Below are 6,960 nucleotides of genomic sequence, written 5' to 3' on the forward strand. Positions count from 1 at the left end.
GTACTTTAAGCAACAAAAGGCTAAAGCCCAGGAAAATACTAACGAATAGGAATCAAGTAAGTTCAAGAAAAGGTCAATAAAAGATTAGGATGAGAAGAGTGTGAACGAAAACCAATAGAACGGGACCATTCACATCGGGGAGATACCTCTCAATCTCTGTTGTGTGGTTTCATGAATGCTTCCTTCCCAATTTAGGTCTACCACTAATAAGACTCATGACCAATCTGAACAAAACAACCTAGGGGCAACACATACAAGTTCATATCAATATTGCCTGATGGAACCTACGGAGGTCAAGGAGCCTAAACTAGAAAATATGTAAATACAAGCAAGGAAGGCTAAAGCAGACCTCATGTGCCAAGTCACCCTACAGGTCATAGAAAGAAAGCCAAAACGGTCTGTCCTATAAAAACCAAGCATTAAAATGACTCAACATTTAATGCCCTTATATATTAAGTTGCATTTCGATGGGAAACCTACGACTAAAGTACTAGTGGACATTAGCTTAGTAGTAAATATACTTCTATCTTGTGTAATGCTCAAAATGGGAAGGGAAGAACAAGACTTGATGCCAACGGAGGTATTCGTAGTGGGATTCACTTGGTTTGCTTCGAAAGTTCTCAAGGTGTTGCCATTGCAAGTTGATATTGGATCTAAATCCTCTCTGACGACTTTCTTTATGATCAACACTACAACACAATATTAGGCCTTGTTAGGTCGAGAATGGATTCATGCTAACAAATGTGTCCCCTCCTCACTACACCAAATGCTTCTTATGTGGAAAAGGGACGAAGTTGAAGTAATCTGGGCTAAAGATAAACCCTTTACAACGATAATAGACTTTATAAATACAAGGTATTACGATGCTGATGTAAACCTTTTTACATTTCGAAGGGTAATTTAGCAAGAAACCTCAAACAAAGTTCCTTTATACAAATCAACAACATATGCTACCATACCTCTAACGTCACAGAGGAGTGAACCCACCGTAGGATTGATGGATGATTAAGTCAGACCACAAAAAGGCCATAGTAGCCGTGACCATCCAAAAACTATGGTTGCAAACCATGCAAGAGCGATTAGAAAGCTACAGGCTTAAAACTCTAAGGACTAAGTTCATTTACAAAGACAAAACCTAGAAAATAACATAATTGCACAAACTAGACCCTGTACCAAGGATCACTTTCATTAGCTTATTATTGGATCAGGAAAAGAAGAATGCCTTTAAATAAGTAATACAAGAATTCAATAAAAAAATGAAAGAGAAGAGTTATACAACAATGCTCTTTACTTTTTAGTTGCCCCTTCCTTCCCCTTGCCCCTATTGGAGCCCTGACCTGTAAAATATAACCACGGGGTGAAATAACATCTCAATAACGGAATAATTCATTACTATTAATTCACATACACAACCATATGGGAGTAAAGCTATTAAGCACTAAAATAAACTTTTAGCATATAGCATCCATAGTAAATATTTATTTCCACTTTAGCTTATTCAACTTTTCATAAACAAAAGTCATTTACCATTAGCATGATCGTTCTACCATACAAGCCTCTATATCACCATAACTGAAACTATAGGCTCTTAAGCCAAGTGCACATTCATAATGACCCGAGCTCACCTTTAATAGTAGGATCACTTAGCTAAATATGTCTTATCTTACTTTTGAACTATGGCCTCCCCCTATCACACAAGAATCGAGGTGTCGTTACTCCAATACTGCATTACTGATGCTAAGGAGCGTCACTCTCCAACACCGTATCCTGCATAAATACTAAGAAGAAAATCTCCAACACTATGCCTTACTAGACGCTAAGGAGATACATGCTATATGGACTTCTACTACTCCTTCTTATGGGTGAACTCTCACCCCTTAACATGATCATGCTCATACTTTTTATACATTTCATACTCTTATGAAAAATCATGATCTTTTTCATGTAAGGCCTTAAAAAATCTTTATCATTTGAAAATAGTTTCTAATGCACAAGGAAAATCATCTTTCGCAATATGCCAAGCTTTTGAAACACATGTAAACAAAGATGTTTATCTACTTACAAATAGTTAAGCAATATAATCAATTAGTATAAATTATTTTATTACCTCAACCTTTTATCACAAAAGGGTTACTATGGTTCAACATTTGCTCCACATGTTCTATACGCATGATAAAGCTCGAGCAACATTCAATCTATACAATTAAGTGATAATTATCAATTATCACTTTGAATAACCTTGAATTCACTAGGCTCTAAGTACCTAAAATTCTCAAATTCCTTATATAACAATATCAATCCTTCTAAACCACTCTAACAATCCTATTTAGCATTCCAATATATCAAAATCATCATTCAATTACCCACATTATCTTAAAACCTTCAATTTCTAACATAAGGTTAGTTCAAACCTTAACCAAAAATCCCAAATCACTATAAAACTCATAAACCTAGGGTTAAAGGCTTGATTTAACTCTCCAAGACCTTAAATAAGTTAATGGGTTTGTCCATTACACTAAAAAACTGAGATCAAGCCTTAACCATACCCAAAAGCATCAAAATTTGCATAAAAGGAGAGGAGGAAGAAAGGGAAGCTTACCCTGTCATGATTCAAGCTCTAAATGCCTCCAACTCTCTCCTAAAGTTGAGCCCTAGTAGCCACAAACTCCTCCTCAGTCGCTCCCTTCAATTTCTCTCTTTCTCCTTTCTGATTTCAGGTCTGATTTGTGACTGATAAACCATAAATTTTGCATGTGCACCATAGCACATTGACACGTCCACTGTGACGCATGGCACAAAGAGCCTCACCATAATTTAAACTTCCTCTGTGCCATGGCCCACTCAAACTTTGACCTAGCCTTCTTCTAAGGCTGTTTAAGAATCCAAAAACTATATTAGTCTCCTAAAAATACTATCAAGCAATAATTTATCTAATTTGAATAAAATATCCTTAAAAGCACTGATAATTCCCAGATTGAAAACTTAGGATGTTATAGTTGATGGGAGATGTGAGTAAGCGATTTATTATTTAAGTAAGTGTTTGACTCCCACAGAGACCTGATACTCACCTGTAGAAATAGCATGTCTAGCACTGTACTATGCTTGTACCAAATTAAGGTGTTATATAATAAACACAGTTATGTATGTGCTTTTAGATTCTGATTTAATTAAGTACATGCTTAATCAGCTAGTCATGATAAGCCATATAGGGAAGTAGAGCTTAGCCCTGGTAAAATTTTCATTATTATTCCTGCCCTAAAAGTCAGTAAAAGGCCAAGCATTAGTAGATTTCCTGGCTTATTATTCCTCAGTCAGGCTTCCTAAAGACAAAAAAGAATTACCCATGTTCTCAGTAAATCCAGGTCCTAGGTGCTTAAGTTCGATAGGTCTAGCACAGAACAAGCATTTAAAGCTGGAGTAGTAATAACTTCTCCTACTAGTGTAAAAACTATATTATCTCTTCAATTAGATTTTAAATGTACTAACAATCAAGATGAATATGAAGCACTACTCACAGGGCTTAAAATCCTTTAGGAATTGAAAGCCCGTGAGGTAGTCATAGAAGGGAACTCTCAATTGGTTATTAAACAATTAACTAGTGAATATAAGTATTCAAGCTTGAAGCTAGTGATTTATTATGTAGGGGTTTCTTAAATCTTGGAAGATTTTGATATAGTAACCTAATATACATTCGTCATGCTCAAAATTAGGAAGCTAATAAATTAGCAGAAATAACATTAGGGCTAAATCTTTCTCTAAAACTCACTAGAAAAATAATCGTGGTGGAATGAGAAGAACATCCTTCATATCTCAACAAGGTTTGACAGTATAGTATGGTGCGATCTCACCAAAATTAGCTTAAGATTGGCATGATGATGTCAAAAGTTATTTATAAAATCCCAGCCAACAATACCTTTATAGAATAAGGATACATGCCCAATACTTCACTCTGATTGGAGATGAGTTGTATAGGAAGGGCATCGATGGGTTATTACTTAAATGTTTAGCATTCACTTAGTACGTAGAGGTTTTAAGACATATACATGAAGGAGTGTGCAAAGTGTAACATTTGAAAACTTTAAATTTGGAATAAATTGACTAATTAAGGGATAAATTAGTTAAAAATATTATTAATTAATTTAATTATATTTTTGGGTTGCTAATTGACTTTTTGTGTCATATTTGGCTCTAAATTGAGTTGGGATGGAAGTTGGATTAAATCGGGCGACATCAGGGAGAGCAAAAGTGAGCTTTTGCTCTCTGCATCGTGACCTATAGTGTATGGTACAGCATAGGCATAAAACGTGAAAATGATCTAAAAAAGTCATTTTGGGTAGGAGAAAGCTTGGAACTTGAAGGAGGAAAATTTGGGCACTGCTAGGGCTCCATTTTAGGAGGATTTTAAATCTAAATTAGGACTTTAAACTCTTAAGGAAGCTTCCCACCCTTCTCCTCTACCTTTTCATCTTATTTTCCATGGAATTTGAAAGTGGGTGAATTTTCTTTGAATGGATTAAGCTATGAGTCTATGTTTTAAAGGTTTTTATTGACTCTAAAGATTTAATTTTAGTTTCTTAACTTTGGATAAGTGGTAATATGAAGCTACTTTATTGTTGGTGAAAGTTGGATCAAGCCCTAACTTGATTATGGTTTTAAAGTGAGACAAGTTGTGATATGTTGTGATAGAGTGAAAGGGAGGCTTAAGGGGATTGTGTGAGCAAATTGTAATCTTGACAAGCCTCTTTTGTTGAGAATATGAGTAAGAAGTAGGAGAATTGTGTTGTTATTGATAATTAATAGTATTTGTGTTAATTGAAAATTAATATATAGTACTTGTTGTTGTAGATTGTGGTGTGGAAAAAGTTGCCTTGACACAAGAAGAGATTTAGTATCACGGATAACCCTTTTAGTAACAAAAAGGTTGAGGTAGCTAGATAATTTGCATCATTTATTACCTTGTATAAGTTATTCTCAAGTTGTTTTTCTATGATTTGTTATGTATATATGTATAAATTTTGTAAAAGTTAACTATTTTAGAAAATGAGTGAAGTATTGATTTGTGAAATTTCATATTTTTAAAGTAAGTGGTAAAATTTGTTATATTTGTCTAGAAAGTGGTTTATGCATGGTCAAGTAGAGATATGTAATGAAATGTGGCATACTAGAGGGTGGGAGGTCACCCTAGCAAAATTAATGGAGATTAAGTTCATATGGCACTATTGGCATCTCGGGACACCAGGTGTAGCTCATATTTCTCCTTGGTGCTCAAAAAAGGGTGTGGTGTTAGAGACTATACTCCTTAGCATCCGTAGGATGTGCTGTTAGAGTAACGACACCCCAATTACTGTAATAAAGGAAACTTGTAGTCCAAAAGTGGTTTAAGACACCTTGACTGGATAGTCCTACTATGGATGGTGAGCTTGGAGACCATACATGTAGTTTGGTTTCATGAAATAGCCTACCAATTCGATCGAGAGTATTGAAGGACCGGATGATTAGTGATCATGCATGTAACTTGTGGTGATTTTATATCGTGTATTTATTATGCTTATTTTAAAGCTTGTTTATAACTTGGCATGTTCATTGATAATCTAGATTATCTTAGTTACTGAGATTTTTATCTCACCCCATGATTATCATTTTACAAGTTTTGTTGGTTGAGTCTAAGTAAGGGAAGGAATCGGGCAAGGGTAGCATACTTGCTACATTACCATTGTAAAGCCTGATTTTATTTTGAGTTGTGTATGTAAACTTATATGGATGATAACATGAGTTGCCAACTAGGAATACATATCATTTTGATTGGTTGCACTTGTATTATACTATATTATTTTGTATTTTAGCCCAATATCATAAATAATGTAAATATGTGGTGATGGGCTAAAATACTAATACAAGTACAAGGAATATTGTATACACATGATAATAATATATATGTGGTGTATTATGTGGTAATAGAGGCCAAATGGTGTATGTGGTATTGATTTTGTGTTTTGGCCATATTAGGTGAAATGAGCATTAAGTGGTCAAATTTTGTGTTTGATATATTTTTGTATGTTTAAATGCTTAATCATGTGTATTTTGGTTCATTGGACTTGGTTTAAGCCTCAAAATGGGTTAATGGCATAAGTTATGAGTTTTGGGTACTTGGATGCTTGAAAATAACTTTAAAAACTAACTTTTGCATCCGAGTGTCTAAAATTTTGATACGGTGTCAAATCATAACAAAACTTATATTATTAATTAGCTTATTGAATAAGCTTCGTGTGGGCCTTGAATCACTCTAATCGGATATTAGATGCAAAAATGGCACGCATTTGAAATTTGTCCTGAAAAGCTGTCATGGCAACATTTTGCTGTCATAGACATGTGTGCTGCAGCGCATTGCACGTAAGCCGTGGTGCACGGTATAGAGGTCAAATTTACCTCTCTAGCGCCATATGTCATGCTGCATGGATCACGACGCATGTACCAAAATACTCAAAAATAACATTTTTGGCCCTCTTTTTAAGTGTTTTGCTTCCCAAAACTTTTCCATGCTTCCAATACCTTTATAAATCATTAAATTTTAGCTCAAACTATAAATTTAAAGGATTTTTATGAGATCTCAAGTATTCTAAAATTATTTCTAAAAGATCATTAGTTTTAATCCTTATATATATATAATATGAGTTTAGGAGCAATCCTTGCTTCTAATTATGATTATTTATTATGATTGTGTGGAGAATTTTGATAATATCAAGGTGGACATTACACGAAGCCCAACAATCAGGACTAAAGATGCAATGGATGGTGTGCAAACACGGATATTACTGGCCTTTAATCATAAAAGACTGCATTGAATACGCTAAAAGGTGCAGGAAATGCCAGACTCACGGGCCAACACAGCAAATATTGGCGTTAGACATGCATCCTATCATTAAGCCATGGCCTTTTAGAGGGTGGGCCATAGATATAATA

The sequence above is a fragment of the Prosopis cineraria genome, unplaced genomic scaffold, assembly GCF_029017545.1.
Source record: "Prosopis cineraria cultivar Desert tree isolate PC_DT_omini unplaced genomic scaffold, ASM2901754v1 PC10, whole genome shotgun sequence".
NCBI lineage: Eukaryota > Viridiplantae > Streptophyta > Magnoliopsida > Fabales > Fabaceae > Prosopis > Prosopis cineraria.